A 17,246-nucleotide genomic window follows, 5' to 3' on the forward strand; every position below is an offset into this window, starting at 1 on the left:
ACACTGAGGTGCAAAGAGGCCATGGAATCCCTCCAAAGGTCCTGGGATCCATCCCAGGGTTTAGCAAGAGTCAGAAGACTGGAACTGAAGTTTGGCTGTCCTGGGGGGAGATGACTTCTGCCTGGGAATAGTAGGAGCAGCTGGAGGCTGGAAATATGTGTGGTGGGGGAAGAGGGGACCCTGGAACTTTACAAATCCAGGTACGGGAGGGGGCCCGAGCTCTGGCCAGCAGAGAGAGGGGCAGAGCAGGTAAAGGAAAGAGGTGGAGAGTGAAGAGGTTGGAGCCCAAGTCGTGAGCCGGTGGAGGGGTGGGCATGGAGCTGGCAGTGGCTGCCTCCGGGGCAGGGTGGGACACTGCAGGTCCTGCGCGGGAGAGACTGGGATGCGGGGTGGGCTCTAACCAGCCTGAGGACCCAGATGGAGGCTGATGGGCCGACAGCGGGAGGATCTGGGGGCGGGGCAGTGCGGGGCTAGGAGATCGACGGGGGTGGGAGCCCAAGGTCAGTGGCGGCGGAAGGCCGGCGAAGTTTGCGCAAGGCCGGGGAGGTGCGAAAGGGGTGGAGGGTGGGGAGGGGCCCCGCGGCGGGCCGGGGCTGCGGTGATGGGCGGCGCGTGGCCGGCCGCCCCCAGCTGTGGCGTTGCTCAGACCCGGCTTAGCGGGCCAGGGCCAGGGATTAGGGGCAGTGGCCGCACCTGGCGGGGCGGCCGCAAGGCTAATGCTGTGTGACCGCGCGGCCCCGCCCGACAACTGGCTCCCTCCCGCCGAGAAGGGCTGTGGACTCGTTAGCCCGCGCCGGCATGTGCGAGGGGGTGTGCGGGCTGTGGGCGGAGTACGCACGTGTGCCACTGGGGGCCCTGGGCTGCCGCTGATGGCCACCGGCTGCGCGGGTCTGAGAGGGTCTCCGGAGTGAGGCTGCCGAGGGGCAGTGTCTTGAAGGTGTCCCACCGTGTGTCGGGGCTTTGAGGGTCAAGTGGGGGCCACTTGACTGTGTGCCACTGTGAGCAATTGTCACCTTGTGAGGGTGTCACTGGGGCTCTGACGGGGGTGTCTCTCTGATATGACAGTCCCTATTATCACCTTAGGTTGGCTGTGTGTCACTGTCCAGGACCTTAAGGCTACTGTGAGATTGAGAGTCTCTGGACACACTCTATGGGATGCCTCCATTCTGACTGCGCCTTTAATATCAGGACGAACGCCCACCTTCCCGGAGGCCGGCTGCCCAAGTCCCCTCTGCGGATGTAGACTTTGGGGAACAATCTCCTCCCTTAAGCTATTTCCCCACAGCAGTGTCTCAGCCATGTATCCTGTACAGCCCCGAATCTCTGGTGCTGAGCTCCCTAAACTCAGGTCTGCCCCCCTCAAACCCATCCTGAACTCAGGCCTAGCTCAGGGCCCCCAGACTTGCTTTAACGTGCCCATTTTCTACCAAAATAACCAGATCTGGACAAAGTTAGAATTGGAAATTCTTCTTATCTAATGCCATAGATAAGCCTCTGGGCCCTTGCACCTGCGGTTCCCTCTGCCTGGAAGGAGGCCTCTCCCTTTCCTAAAGCTCAGGAGCCACCTCCACCGAGAAGCCTTCCCTGTAGAACCCCCAGCCCAGCCCACTCTTCCCTCTCCTTGCAGAACCTTGGGTCACACCTGGCTTAGGCTACTCCAATATCATCTGCATCTCCTGGAGTTAGGAGCTCCCTGAGAACAGAGGCAGGTCTGGACACATGGTAAGTGGCAGAGAATTGTCACTGAGTGGAGGCACTGGTCAGGCAGAGCCAGGGACCCCACCCCTGCCCACCAACACCTAGACAGAGCCTGATAGGGACTTCATTTCTAAGAGGCAGGAGAGTCTGGCTCATTCCTCCACATACACTCATGTCCTCTCTCCTTCCAGGGAGGCACCAAGCTGCCAGGAGCAGTCCTACCCCCACCCCAGGCTCCTAGCAGTCCTGGGCTGGGCTGAGCTGTCCTCATCTGCCCTCCTGGCCCTTCCCTGCCTGGGGAAGCCAGGACCCACAGCAGGTGCCTGGACAGACTTGGGCCTGGAGAGAAGGGCTGGGCACAGCGGGCCAGCCTCTGGCCAAGAACAGACTCATAGAGAAACAAGTGCCACAGTCTTCCTCTTCCTCCTTCTCCCTGCCCGCTCCTTAGTATTGTTAATAGTAACAGTTACCATTTCCTGCTTATTGTCTGCTTTACACAGTGTCTGACGCTGTAGGTACACTATTTAATCCTAAATCAACCCCGAAAGGTGGGTGTTACCATCCCCATCTTTCTGACCACACAGTAGTGATTCGGAGAGGTCATATGCCCTTTCCAGATTCACCTCACTTGTCAGAGGCAGAGGCAGAGCCGGCATTCCCACCCAGATCTTTCCATGCCCTTGCCCCCCAGTGCCGACCCCGGCTGCTGCTCTCCTCACCATGGGTGGTGACTATGTTAGACCTCTGCCCTTCCACAGTAGGGTGGGACCTGTGGGAGGGCTCCCTCTCGATTGCCCCGGTGGAGGTGTCGAGGAATGCTAGTGGGATGATGTTGCCTTGGCTGTTAGCACAGCAAGTGCTAGGCATCAAGGCCCAGCTCTATCTTACTTGCTCTGTGACCTTGGGACACTGATCTTTCTGTCTCTGTTTCCTCATCTATAAAACGGGAGAGATAATCGTATGGTGGTGTTAGGAGATGGAGTTAATGCAGGAAAAGTTCCTGTCATATAGTACGTAGTATGTGTGTTAGATATTACCACTGGACTAGAATGAGCTCTCTCCCATTCTCTGCTGTACCCCCAGCACTTAGCCTGGCCTGTAGTGGGTCCTTCCATTTCCTCATCTGTAAAACGTGGCTAAGATAGCCAACTTCCAGGATTAAGGGGTTATATGTAAAACACCTGGCCAGAGGCTGGCATTACCAGCAGGACTGTGGGTAAGTTGATGGGCCAGGTGGAGCTTTCCTGGACACCCCATCTTTGCTTTTTTTTTTTCATTGAAGTATAGTTGATTTAAAAGGTTGTGTTAGTTTCTAGTGTACAGTAAAGTGATTCATATATATATGTATTCTTTTTTTAGATTCTTTTCCGTTATAGGTTATTACAAGTTAGTGAATATAGGTCCCTGTGCTATACAGTAGGACCTTGTGGTTTACTATTTTATATGAAGTAGTGTGGACACCCCATCTTTGTATCCAGGGCAGGGGCTGCAACCAGCACAGTCCCCGGCCACATACTCTTCAGGCCCCAGTACAGAGGCAGACAGAGCTTCACTCTGACGGTGCCTCCACCACCATGTGGAGAAACCCCCATACCCATGGCTACCCTGGGGCCAAAATGCCCCTCCTCACCCCTTCCTGGGTCTTCCCCAAGGAACTGGCAGCTTAGGGCTTTGGGAATGGGGTCAGGTGGATGAGAAGGCACTCAGGAGATCATTCCAAACTTCTTTATGAGCAGAATCCTACCTTCAGATACGTAAAGCAGATGGAAGTGCCATTTTGTTGTTATAAGTTAATTTTATTAGTTCAAATGTATAATTCTTATTTCTATAAAGAACACTATTTTTCTCTATCAGCTACAACAGAGCCTGGTACATAGTAGGCACTCAATAAATAATTGTTGACTGAATGGATAGTTAATTGTTATTTTGATGAATACAAATATGTGAAATGGGGGGAAGGGTTATGAGGATAGTTGGAGAATCCTACTGGCCTGAAATGCTAATCCAGCATTTGTAGTAACTCTGTAGCACTACTGAATGGCCCAGGACTCCACAGAGCACTGTTTGAAAACAACTTGTCTACACCAGCCCTCCTTTTGGCGAATGAGGACACTAAGGTCAGAGGGTCAGTAGCAGAGCTGGGCTAGAACCCAGGTCTCCTGACTCCCCATCCCAGGGCTCCCTTTCAGCCTCTCAAACCCTCAGCATGATGCATTCTGGGGCCATGATGCAACACGGTCCTTCCTGTTCATTTCACCCTGTGTGCCAGAGGCCCACCATCCTGTTCCAGGCATTTCCCACCAGCCTCTGCCCGGGCCTGAGCCAGGAGGGAGCCAGGCCCTTCCCACTGACTCCAGTCCAGGCTCTGTTCCTAGTGTGTGTGTCATCCGGGGAAGGAAGGCCCATTGCCCAAGACCCTTCTTGGAACCCTAAGTGGCAGGCATTCCCAATGGGTGCCAGATCAGGGTGGGTGAGGAGTGGGGGGATGAGTACAGCTACTGAGGGCCTGGGTAGGGGGAGCATCCAGAAGCGCCCCAGATCATGGGCCCCAAAGCAGTTGGGGGCATTTATGGGCCTTCCTATAAACTTCTGAGAGGGTAACTTTATCTTGCTTCTTTCGGCCAAGTATCCTCCTCCAGCAGCTGGTCACAAAGCTGGTTAATCTCCCAGAGTGCTCAGCTTAAAACCCGTGACTCACAGCACAGCCAGTTTGGGGGAGGGGGAAGCCGCCTCCAAAACGTGGCGCCCAGGGTCAGCTGTTCCGGGGGCCTTCTCGGGTTTCTCCAACTCAGGCCTGATATTTGGGGCCTTGTCTTCCCTCCCGGAATCCTGTTCCTCACTGACCCCTCCATTCGAGCCATGAGAGGTTGGGGCCCTGGGAGGAGGGCCAGCTCCATGCCTTGGCTTTGGCCATGACCTCAGGCTGTCCCCAGGAATGAGTAGCAGGCATTCGCCTCCAAGGGAAGGGCGAGGTTTCAAGTGTAACTCTGGGAGCAAGGAGAGGAAGCCCTACAATTGGGGGTATAGACCTGGAAAAATTCCCTTCAACCATGACACCCTCGCCGCAGAGCTGCTGTTCCTTGTCAGAGTGTGACATGAAGCCTGTGGGGAATGGCTGAAACAGGTTCGCAAAAAGTAACACAAATGTCAAATGGCCTCTAACTTGAGCAGAATAAATTCAAGATCTTTAAGGGAGAAAAAGTGAAGTAGTTAAGACTATTGGCCTCGGAGTTGTAAAGACTTGGGTTCAAGTCCCAATTCTGCTACTTGCTAGCTGAATGGCTTCTCTGAGCCTCAGTTCCCTCATCTCTAAAATGGGCTGAGGGCTTCCCTGGTGGCGCAGTGGTTGAGAATCTGCCTGCCAATGCAGGGGACACGGGTTCGAGCCCTGGTCTGGGACGATCCCACATGCCGCGGAGCAACTAGGCCCGTGAGCCACAACTACTGAGCCTGCGCGTCTGGAGCCTGTGCTCCGCAACAAGAGAGGCCGCGATAGTGAGAGGCCCGCGCACCGCGATGAAGAGTGGCCCCCACTTGCCGCAACTAGAGAAAGCCCTCGCACAGAAACGAAGACCCAACACAGCCAAAAATAAATATAAAAATAAATTAAAAATAAAATAAAATAAAATAAAATGGGCTGAGTAATAGCAACTAACTTTGGTGAGTTAACGTGAGAATCAGATGAGACTCTGTTTTGCCTTAGTAAGTGGGAGCTATGAATATTATTATTGATATCATCATCATCATCATTATTGCTCAGAAGGCAGGAGAATCCATTTATATTTGTCAGGGACTTATGTCTCTGTAGTAGTAGGGAAGCTAATGGTTTGAAAGGCTTTCAGTGACTCCTCTCATTTGACAGGAGTCTATTCAGATGAACAGAATGCTGCAAATGATGAGCGAATGTCTGCCAACCAGTGGCATTGTGTAGTTATGACTGAAGACCAACTTGATAACAGCCATAGCAGGTACACGAGGGAGGGGCCCACTGGTAGCTCTACTGAGCAAAACATAAATCTTGTGTTACCCTTGCTGCTGTGTCTCCACAATCCTCCATATCTTCTAGTCTATCCGACAAGTCCCGGAAATAGCCTAAGATTCTGGGCTATTATAAGTTCCAATCATGGGCCAGGCAGTCCTATAGTAAACACATATATGACCACATCTGATCTTTGTGGGGAAGGCACACTATTGTCCCCATGTGGTAGACTGATTAATGAACCCAATTCTTCACTCCTCTTATGTCCATGCCCATTGTCACGTGACTTTGCAGCTCTTAACATCAAGAGGCATATTTCTCCATCCCTTAGTTCTTGGTTCAATCAGGTAACTTGTCATGGCCCCAAGGGATATTAACGTACATGACTCGAGCAGAGGTTTGAAAAATTGCTGTGTGCTTCTGCTTGCACTTTTGCACCACTTCTATCACTGTGAAAACACGCCCAAGCTAGCCTGCTGGATGATGAGAGACCTGTGGAAGGACTGAGTTGCCCCAGTCACCCCAGTCAAGGCCGGCCTGGAGCAGCTAAGATCCAGTCAGCCACAACAGGTGACTGAGCCCAGCTGAACCCAGAACAGCCCAATCTAAATAGTCAAACTGCAGATTCATAAACTAAATAGATGCTTATTGTTTGAAGCCACTGAGCTGTGAGGTGAATCATTACGTATAAGCATTATCATGGGAATAGGTAACAGATATACACCTTTTTCAAAAAATAGACTTTATTTTTTAAAGCAGTTTTAGGTTCATAGCAAAATTGAGTGGAAAGCACAGAGAGTTCCCGTCTGCACACTTTCCCCGCAGCACATACAATCTTCCCCACTATCAACATCCTGCACAGAGTGGTACATTTGTTACCATCAATGAACCTACATTGACACATCATAATCACCCAAAGGCCATAGTTTACATTAGGGTTCACTCTTGGAGTCTTACATTCTATGGGTTTAGACAAATGTATAATGGCATGTATCTACCATTATAATTTCAAACAGAATAGTCTTACTGCTTTAAAAACCCTGTTCTCTGCCTATTCATCTCTCCCTTCCCCATAACCCCTGGCAACCATTGATCTTTTTACTGTCTCCATAATTTTGCCTTTTCTAGGATATCATATAGTTGGAATCACATAGTATGTAGCTTTTTCAGATTGGCTTCTTTCCCTTAGCAATATGCACTTAAGTTTCCTCCATGTCTTTTCATGGCTTGATAGCTCATTTCTTCTTAGCGCTGAATAATACTTCATTGTCTGGATGTACCACAGTTTATCCATTCACCTACTGAAGGACACCTTGGTTGCTTTCTAGTTTTGGTACACCATTTTTTAGGTGAGGAAACTGAAGCACAAAGGGGTTAAGTAGTCTGTCCAAAAACACACAGTCATAAGTGGCAGGTCTGGGATTCAAATTTAGGTTTTATTCCAGAAATCATAAATTTTCTATTGTTCTGTTGGAGTGTCCCTTAAGAACTTTGCCCTTTTAGAGCTCTCTGCCTTTGCCTATTCTGGTCCTTCAGCTTAGAATGCTCTTTCTTCCCTCTCTGTTCAGCTGTGTTTAACTCAGAGTCCGTCTCTCTGAGACCTTCCTCACACCCCTCCTCCCCAATCCAGCCAAAGTATTCATTAGTTCTTCTCTAGGTCTCCACTTTGGGTTGTTCGCAATGAAGATGTTATGGAAGTTCTCACTGAGGCACATTCCAGAGTGAGATCCTAAACTAAGATGCAAGCATTTCTAACTAGGAGGCTGAGAACCAGTCATCTTAGGGCACTGAGGGTTTGAGGGAGGATTTCCTTTGGGGAGAGCTTTTGGGACCATGAAGATTCCCCCATGGGGTAGAATGGGGGTATGCTTTCCTTTTTACCTCAAGTCAAGAAAGAGGGGCTTTCAGGAGACCACATGAGGATCTTAACATGTCTCCCCTGCAGTTGGGGGACATGGTAGGCTGACATCTGAGTCGTGCGTGCAAAACCTAAAGAGTGATAAGATGGCTCAAATGGCCTGGAGTTGCAGAGTCAAAGGCTGCCTTCCCATAAGTGTCTGGGCAAGGATTCCTGTGGACTATATGTGGGCCACATAAGAAAGAACTGTTATGGGGTGCCTTAGAACTTGCCCTAGAGGCCACCTGGAGAGCAGTGGGGCCTCAGCAGAAGAAAACTGTAGGTAGACCACTGAGATCCTAGAGGAGCGAGAGATCAGTGGAACAGAGATGCGGGTGAGAGGTTCCCAGCAGCGAGGGTAGGAAGGGTCTCCAAAGGACTTGTGAAAGCATCCAAGATGGAAAGAGGGAGTTTTGAAACATCTTTTAAGCCTGGAGAGCACTTCTACCGGAATATTGTAATAGTACCAGTGAAAGAAGAACAGCCCTGGGAATTCCCTGGCCGTGCAGCGGTTAGGACTCCACACTTCCACTGCTGTGGGCCCGGGTTCCATTGCTGGTCAGGGACCCTAAGATCCCACAAGCCACGTGGTGCGGCCAAAAGAAAAACAATGTCCCTGCCCCTCTTGTCTCCTCTTCCTCCAGTAGCTGGTCTCATTGACTGAGGATTTCCCACCCACAGGAGACCCAAGCAGGAGGCCAGGGGAGAAAACCTCCACTTAAGTCACTTTTCAGAGTTTTGATCATTGCATGAGACTGGACATTGTAATCTCTGAATTGAGATTGTATTTGTGTTAGTTTTCTATTGCTGCCTAACATAATTACCACACACTTAGCAGCTTAACACAATGCCACACAACATCCTGCAGGGAGTGGTACATTTATTACATCAGTGAGCCTACATTGACACATCATAATTACCCAAAGGCCATAGTTTATGTTAGGGTTCACTCTTGGTGTCTTGGTGTCATTAGCTCAGAGTTCTACAGTCAGGGGTCTGGCGTGGCATGGCTGGGTTCTCTGTTCAGGGTCTCATGAGGATGAAGTTAAAGTGTCAGCAGGCTGAGTCCTCATCTGGAGGCTCTGGGGAAAAATCCACGTCCAAGCTCACTCAAGTTGTTGGCAGAATCCAGTTTCTTATGGTTTTATGACTCGGGTCCCTGTGTGCTTGCTAGCTGTTGGCTGGGTGGGGGGAAGGGGGTCATTCTCAGCTCTTAAAATTCTCTCTTAGGTCCTTTCTACATGGCCAACTCCATCTTCAAGCCAACAACGGCGTGTCAAGTCCTCCTCATGCTTTGAATCCCTGACTTCTTCTTTTGCCAAAAGCTGGAGAAAACTCTGTGCATTTAAAGGGCTCGTGTGATTAGGTCAAGACTACCCAAATAATCTCCCAATCTTAAGGTCAACTGTGCCATGTAACATAGCCTATTCATGAGGGTAAAATAGTCAAATTCACAGATTAGTAAGGATGTGTTCATGGCAGAGGGAGAAGGGGGAGTCTTGAGGGACATCTTAGATTCTTCCACAGCTTCGTAACCTAAAATGACAGTAGGACTTTTTATTACCTTAAACAGACCAGAGAAGTCACGAGACTGCCCCGGTTTTCATCCAAGATCAGGAAAAGAGCTATCATGCCAGACAGCAGGTATAAAGGGATTGTGGAAGACCCTTGTCCCACAAAAAAAGTTGTTTCCTGATGACCTGCCACCCATCATTCTCGTTCAGTGCGAGGATTGCCATTTACCCCTCCAGCTGGCACTAATTTCATTCTGCCCTCGGGGATCAGGAAATATTTCCCCATCGGCCTTCCTCCCTCGAACATTAAGAGACTTAAAGGAAAAGACCAAGACTTGTTCAATTTTACATCTTCCAGAGCTGGGCACCACGTAAAAATGCATGGCTTGTTGAAAGAATGCATGAGTGAGCTAAGTACACAGGAACCATGTGCAACGAGTGATAAAACTGTCCCTCTTCCCGAGAGCCATTAGTGGTAAGTGTCATCAGAGAGCTGCCCTTGGGAAACATTTTTAACAGAATTACAACTGGATCCTACACATTTGCTGATAGTCCCTCCCTATTAGGCTATTAAGTCTCCATCCTCATGTAGGACAAAAAAGAATGTGACAGAAGAGCGGGCAGGCAGGGCAGACCCCCTTCACTTCTTCCTCTCTTACTTGGGCATGGCTATTAAATGGCAGCTATAACTCTTCTAGAAGTCTGTGTGTGAGAGACCCCAGCTTAAATATTGGCAATACACAGAGACTGAGGGGTGTTGGATCTCTCTAACATTCAGTAGATGGGCCCCACCACTGAGTTGTGGACAGGTGAGACCTTAAACACAGCACTGTTTATTGAGCTCTTACTATGTTCCCAGCTTTGGATCCACTTTTCATGTGAGCTCTTAATATCCACACCAGCACTTTGATAAATGTAAATTAACATCTTCACTTTTCATATGTGGAGAGTGAGGCTCAGAGAGATGAAGGAACTTGCCAAAGTCACACAGTCAGTGGCAGAGTCAAGAGTACAACCTAGGCAGCTTGACTCCCAGAGCATACAGGCTTAACCATATCACTTTCACTGCTTCCCTTCCTGTGGCTCTTACTTTTCATCTTCTCTAAAGGTTACCCCAGAATCTCCGCTTCCCTCTCAGGGGCACCTGTTAGCCTGGGGGAGAGTCACCAACCTCTTGGCCACCACTGCGGAATGAAGAAAACTATCCTTGCTTACCGAGCAGCAGATAGCTTAGTTCAACAAATATTTCTTGTCCTCTTTGTTTATGTCCACATAATTTCCTGGGCCTATCTCAGCCACCACACTTACCATGTGCGTTATACATTTTATTTTTCACAACCCATGTCATTGCCAGATACGTATAGTAGATATGCATATTAATTAGGATGTAGGTTAAGCTGCGGTAACAATAAAGACACTTAAAAAGGCAGTTTATTTCTTTCTTACATAAAATTCCAGGGAGGTGGCCAAAGACTTGTATGGCAGCTTAACAATAGTAGGGACCCAGGTTCTTTGTATCTTGTTGCTCTGTGATCTTTAATAAACAACTTCCATCATTAGTTTCCTATTGCTGCTGAAATAAATTACCACAAACTTTGTGGTTTAAAACAACATATACTCATTATCTTACAAGAGCCCTGAGTCTTACAGGGCTAAGATCAAGATGTTGGCAGAGTGGCATTCTTTCTGAAGGCTCTAGAGGAGAGTTCTTTCCTTGCTTTTCCAGATTCTAGAAGCTACCTGTATTCCTTGGCTCATGGCCACATCACTCTGACCTCTGCTTGTGTAATCACAATTTTCTTCTCTGACTCTGACTCTCATGCCTCCCTCTTTTCCTTTATGGACTCTTGTAATTACATTGGGCTCACCTAGGTAATCCAGGATAATCTCCCCATCAAGATCTTTAAATTAATCACATCTGCAAAGTCCTTTTTGCCATGTAATCCACAGGTTTTGGGGATTAGAACATGGACATCTTTGGCTGCCATTTATTCCATCTAACACAGATAACTACTCCAGCTCCTGCTGTTCACCCATATTCCAACCAATGGGGAGGAGGAAAGGAGAAGAGACATCGTAAACAAGAAGTTGCTTGCAAATTACTTCCATTCATACCCCATGGGCCAGAACTTATTCACATGGACACAGATAGCTGCAAGGGAATCTGGAAAATGTAGTCTTCTGCTATTTGGTCATGTTTCAGGCTAAAAATTATATTAGTGTACAAAACAACAATGACAACAAAACAAACAAACAAAACACACCATAGGGATGCAATCAGAAAACTCCAGACTGTAGAAAACTCTGCAGGACAAGCAACCCAGTTTGCTTTGTTGTTTGGTTGTTTTATTTTCTTTTTTTGTGTTGTTTTGTTTTGTTTTGGTTTGGTTTTTGTGGGTGCGCCACACGGCTTGTGGGATCTTAGCTCCTGGACCAGGGATTAAACCTGGGCCATGGCAGTGAAAAGTGCCAAATCCTAACCACTGGACCACCAGGGAATTCCCTAAACAATCCAGTTTTTGTTTTTGTTTTTTAATAAATAAATTGCAAAGGAAAAAAGATACGGAGGAGAAATGTTTAGACTTACAGGGGCTTAAAAGATTAACCAATCACAATGTGTAGGCCCAATTTGGATCATGATTCAAACAAACAAACAAATAAAAACATATCTGAGATCATTGGAAGTTTGATTACTGTTTGAATATTTGATGGTAGAAAGGAATTACTATCAATTTTTTTTAGTAGGCTGATGGTATTGTGCTTATGGCAACAAAAGTTCTGATCTTTTAGAAATATATAATCAAATATATACAAGTGAAATGATACAATGTCTGAAATTTGTTTCAAGATAACAGAAGGGGAGGAAGGGGACAGTGTGTGAACAGGTCAGGTTTGGACATAGGTTAATGGTTGTTGGAGCTGGTAACCAGGCTCATTATGTTACTGTGTCTATTTCTCTGTTTGAAATTAGTCATAGTTTCAAAAAAATTGAAAAAAAAAGGTTTGGCTGGAAAGGGGAGAAGAGGCAGGGGAGGCACCGAATGGACAGGGAGCATATCTGATGGGCCCAGCAAGACCCCGAGATCAGATGTCTCTTTCTCTCCATGTTCTCCCCACCTCCCCTGTCTCTCCCTAGTTCCACGACAAGCCACTCTGAGACCCCATCCCCAAATAGCTAAGGAGGAACAGTGAGACCCAAGACTCCTGAGCCTGTTGGGTCAGAGGTCAGATGTCAGGGCAAAGGTGGCCACCTCTTGACCGCAGAGAAACCAAATCAGCGCCAGCCTCTGGTGACCCCGAGTGCCTGCGCCCGCCACGTGGGGGTGTCCCTGCTTCAAGGGCATGAACCGGGGACAAATTCATCCTTACCCATTCAGGGGATTCTGCGCATAAAGGGGCCACGCGAAGCCATCAAATCCATTCCAAGAGCTTCCAAGAGCTGGCCAGATATGCAGAGCTAAGAGACCAGAGTTCGCATCCCAGGGCCTCCACAGCTAAGCATACGTGAGCCCTGGACAAGGTGCTTAGAACCCTGGGCCTCAGATTTCTACACTCTACGGCAGGGATGAGTGTGGTCGCTAGGGTGGGGGGGGGCAGGACACTGGCCACTGAGATGGAAGCTCCTCTGGGCCGCAGCCTTCTCTGGGGATGTGCCTTCCTCAGAGCTGCCTCCTCGGGCCTCTCCCACCCCCCACCCGGCCCGCACCAGCCTCTCTGCATCTGTCATCAGTCTGCTCTGCTCCCCCTGGACCAGGCTTTGTTTGGGGGCGACTGGCAGGCTGCCCGTGTGCGCAGGGGAGGCGGCGACGCCCACTGCCGCAGACAGTGCTTCACGGGCTACACGGTTACCCACACTTCCAGCATCCCTGCACCCGCCGTGGCCCCCAGCTCCAGAAGGTTCAGAGCTCAGAATAACCAGGCCAGGCCCCGCACTGCCCCATCCTCATCCCACCCACTGCTTGCTCATAGTTTCCATCCAAAAGGAGAGCACGCCAGGCGGGAATAATTCCCAAGCCCCTACCAAGCACCATGAGACAGGCACCACTCAAGGACACCACATGCCTTGGCATATTGATCCCTTACAATCCTTTGCGATTGGCACTAGGACTAGTCACATTTTACAGCTGGGATAGGTGATACCCAGAGAGCAGAAGTGACTTACCCAAGGGAAGTGAGGGGCAGAGCCAGCATTTGAGTCCTGGTCAATCTGACCCCCAAGTCCAGTGGAAACACTGGGAACACAGCCCTGGGCACCGGTGACCCAGTCTCTGTGTCAGACAAGAGCAGCACCATATTCCCCAAGGCCAAGTTCAGACCAGGCCTGACAGAGGTTGTGCCACATCTTCAGGAGAAGCCGGAGACTGTGACAGTCATGGTTCCCCAGCGCTCCTTGGAGTGGGGACCTCCAAGTTAACTGCCTGTCCAGCCTGAGGGACAGGCTTCTGCAACCATGCTGAGCCCCAGCCTCACTCAGGTTTCTGTTTCACTCACCCCGGCCCTGTGCTGGGCCAGGTGGACAGGTCAAAGGACAGGCCTCTGCCCTCCATGCCAAGAAGGGGGGGGACCAAGAGGGAGGCGGGGAGGCCAGGGACCCCCAGAAAGACCCCTTCCTGAATGGGAATAGAGCCAGGAGTACAATGCCTCTGTCCTTGTGTCCAGAAAGTGAGCCCCAGGAAGGGGCGTGGAAAGGTTCGGGGCGGGCCGCACAGCAGCGGGCAGCCAGTGCAGTGAACACCCTGGTCTTTGGACTCCAGTCCAGCCTCTCTCTGCTGTACAAGGTCGCTGTCCTCCCCCTGCACTCCCTTCTCATACCACCTTCTACCCTTGACTTAACCCGATGTCTTGCCTGGGAAACTAGTGGACTTCACCTCAGACCTCAGGGCCCGTTTACCCCTCTGGGGCTGTCTGAGGCCACAGATCCCAAATGACCAGAGGAACCCCAGATAGTATCAGCTGCACGGGGACATCCTCTGGCATGTTGTCACACTTCCGGGCCTTGCTCGGGCTGTTCTCTAAGCCTGGAATGCCTTTCCCTCCAGTTCTCCCACTGGGCACTTCTGCTCATCCTCCAACACCCCAAGAAGAAGGATCCCAACACATCCTCCTTGCTGAAGTCTTCACAGGTATCCACAGGAGAGTTTGCTGTTCCCTCTGGGTGTTTTGATGATTCATTCGTGGGTTTTCCTCTCCCCACTAGATGGAACTCCCAGAGGCCAGAGTCCCTGTCTGAATCTGCCTTAGATCCTTCTGCAGGACCTAGCTTGGAGCCTGCAACCAGAATGGATGCTATGGAACACTTGAGGAATGGAGGGAAGGTAGGCCTGTTGGGGCACATGGGCCATAAATCACTTTCCCAAACCAAAGGGGAAGCAGCAATCTAGGAGGGCTTCATGGAGGTGGCAGAACAGGAGGTAGGACAGAAGCAGATGACAGATGTCCTGAGCATCCTGGCTACCAGTCATGAGGCTCTCTGCCTTCTGTCTCTCTGCCAGAAAACTCCTGTCCTGGGTGTCACTGGCCAGGGGTGGGCAGGTTTTGGGGAGAGAATCAGGCCTCCCCAAGGCATCCAACCTCCCTTCAGAGGCGTGTGGATGGGGCAGCTGCCGGGGGGAGCAGCTGGTGTCTGTCCCTGGAGCCCAACGGCTGTGTGTGTCTTAATCCCAGTTCCTTGGAGCCCCCCAGGCTGGCAGGTGGGCTGATTAGGCAGAAAGGAGGCAACAGGAGAGGGGTGGGGAGCTGAGGCCCCTCCCCAGGCCCCACAGCTGCCCACTGGATCCTGCCACATGCGCCGTACCCATCACCAGGCCCCCATCACTAGCTCTCCCTCAGCCCAGAGCTGCTTCTCCTTCAGCCCTTACAGGGAGGCCTGACCTCTAGGCAGGAAGATTCAGCTTTCAAACTAGAAACTGCAAGAAAAAGATGGATGCCACAGCCAATATGCCCCCTTAGCATTGTTTTCCTGGGTGGAGCAGGGGACGTCCAGGCACATACGTGGAGGCGAGTGTTCATACTGGGATGAAGGTATAGATGTACCTGACCCAGAATATGAGCAGCGTGGCACACAGGAGTGTCCTGTAAGGTTGGTGTGCACGGTGTGTAAGGTATACACGTGTGCGAGGTATACATGGAGCAGTGCAAAGTATCCATATACGAGGTACATGTACATCGTATATGATGTGTAATGGGTGTGAGGAGAACATGTTGTGAGCAGTGTGCACAGTGTGGAAGATAGGTCCTGTGTATGAGGTATACGGATATGTGAGGTGTCCATGGAGTGTGAGGTGTCCACGGAGTGTGAGATGCCCATGGGGTGTGAAGGACACGCAGTGTGACAGACGTCCTCGGTGTGCGAGGTGAGCAGTGTGAGGCGTGCCCACAGGCGCATGGAGGGATGGGAGTGAGGGCAAGCGGTCCTTCCAAGGAGATGTGGCTTTTCGGCCCTGCACACTGGACCATTGGTACAAGCACCTGCGGGCTGTCATAGGCAGAGGACACAGAGGACATCTGGACTTTCTCAAATCCTTACGTGCATAGAGCAGAGGGCGACTTGGAGAGGCCCTCTCCTCCTCCTGCTGTATCCATGCCATCTTAGCTCAAGGACAGCATGCTCTTTGAGGAGACGCCATACTTTGGTAATATTATTTCTTGTGTCTGACTTAAATCCCTCGTGCTGCAAGTTAAACTTGCGTTTTTTTTTAAAAAAAACATATTTTTTTAGAGTTTGTTCAGGGGAGGTGGTGAACTCTTCTTTCATGAAGTTCTCCTCCCCCCAACAGCCTAATGCCCTTGGGCTGGAAGAATAATTGGCACCTTCCTTAACCCTGCCTTCCTTAGCACCTCTAGTCATTAAGCTATTGGCACCTTATCTGTGCAGTTTAGTAAAGCAGAGCGAGTTTGTACTTCAGACTCTAGGAATCTGGGTCCACAGAGACCTCTGAGGCAGAGAAAGGCTTTAATTACATAAAGGATAAGCTTGAAGGGGAGAGACTGGATGAATGAAGTCCTCAGGTCTTTCCAGAAGCCAGGCATCAGTGGTTCTTAAAGTGGGCCTCGGCCAAACAGTTTGGGCTCCTGCTAATTTCCCTCGCCTGGCTTCTCAGGGCCTGGAGAAGAACCTGGAGGTGGGAGGTTTGCCCAGAGACTGAGGTGTGCGTGCAGTGAGGTGCACATGGCACCTGAGTGAGGGGCCGGGCAGGGGGAAAAGCTGTGCAGCCTGTGAGGGTTTCCCTTCCCGTGATGCCGAGCTCCCCCCGGCACCTCCCATGCTCCCCGCCCGCCCCCTGGGCACACAATGCACTGTACACACGTTTCTGTGTGCACAAAGCATTGCATCCTTACCTTATCCTGTGCTCACAGGTCACCCATCCAAGCCATCCTCCAGCCCTGTCTCATGCCACCCCCATGCCCTCAGCCAGCCCACTCAGCGCCGGACATTCAGACCAAGGGCTCCTAGGACAGCAGGAGCCACACCCATCTCGTCCTCCTTAGAATCCTCTGGTCCTGGTGGAGGCAGTTGTCCCAGGCAAGGTGCTCAATGATGATCTGTTCTCTCTACCGGGAACGTTCTTCCCCAGATGGGCACGTGGCTGGCTCCCAAGCCTCTTTTACCTCTTTGCTCAAATGTCACTGTGTCAACCTGACCACTCTTTTTAATTCTGCCCTGGTGCCCCAATTCCACTCACCCCGCTCTGCTTTTAATATCCCTCTGCCTCCTAACGTACTCCGTAATTTACTTGTTAGTATGTTTATTGTTTACTGTCAGTCTTACCTGTTAGAATGTCAGCTCCACAAGGGCAGGGAACGTTGACTGTTTTGTTTTCTGCTATATTTCCGGCAACTGGCGCAGAACACGAGCTGCATAAATAGTTGCTGAATGAGTGAACGAATCATAGGACTGGGCACGCGTCCCCACAGTGAACACACCACCCCACACAGCCCACAGGCGGGGGGGTACATGTGCCATTTGTTGTCTCCCTGTCCCCTTGCTCCTCCACGTGGACCCCTTTTCTCCAGCTCCCAGTTCATCCGCTAGACTCCCAAGCCCTGCTTGTACGTGGGAGGCTGGGGAGTACCCAAAGTGGGAAGTATGGCCATTGTGGAGAATCTCTGGGACCCTGACCCTGAATCTAGGACTGCGTCAATTATCCTCCTGACCAAC

General features: G+C 50.5%; 1 long non-coding RNA gene across 1 annotated transcript; it reads right to left on the minus strand.

The window, feature by feature from the left end:
- Positions 1-16,036: 16,036 nt before the first annotated feature.
- On the minus strand, positions 16,037-16,896 carry LOC118899901. Its single transcript, XR_005021008.1, has 3 exons — positions 16,857-16,896; positions 16,427-16,588; positions 16,037-16,191 (listed from the first exon to the last, which is right to left on the minus strand). It is a non-coding gene; the product is annotated as an uncharacterized LOC118899901 (long non-coding RNA).
- Positions 16,897-17,246: the final 350 nt, after the last annotated feature.

The sequence above is a fragment of the Balaenoptera musculus genome, chromosome 8 (assembly GCF_009873245.2).
Source record: "Balaenoptera musculus isolate JJ_BM4_2016_0621 chromosome 8, mBalMus1.pri.v3, whole genome shotgun sequence".
In the NCBI taxonomy this organism is placed as follows: domain Eukaryota; kingdom Metazoa; phylum Chordata; class Mammalia; order Artiodactyla; family Balaenopteridae; genus Balaenoptera; species Balaenoptera musculus.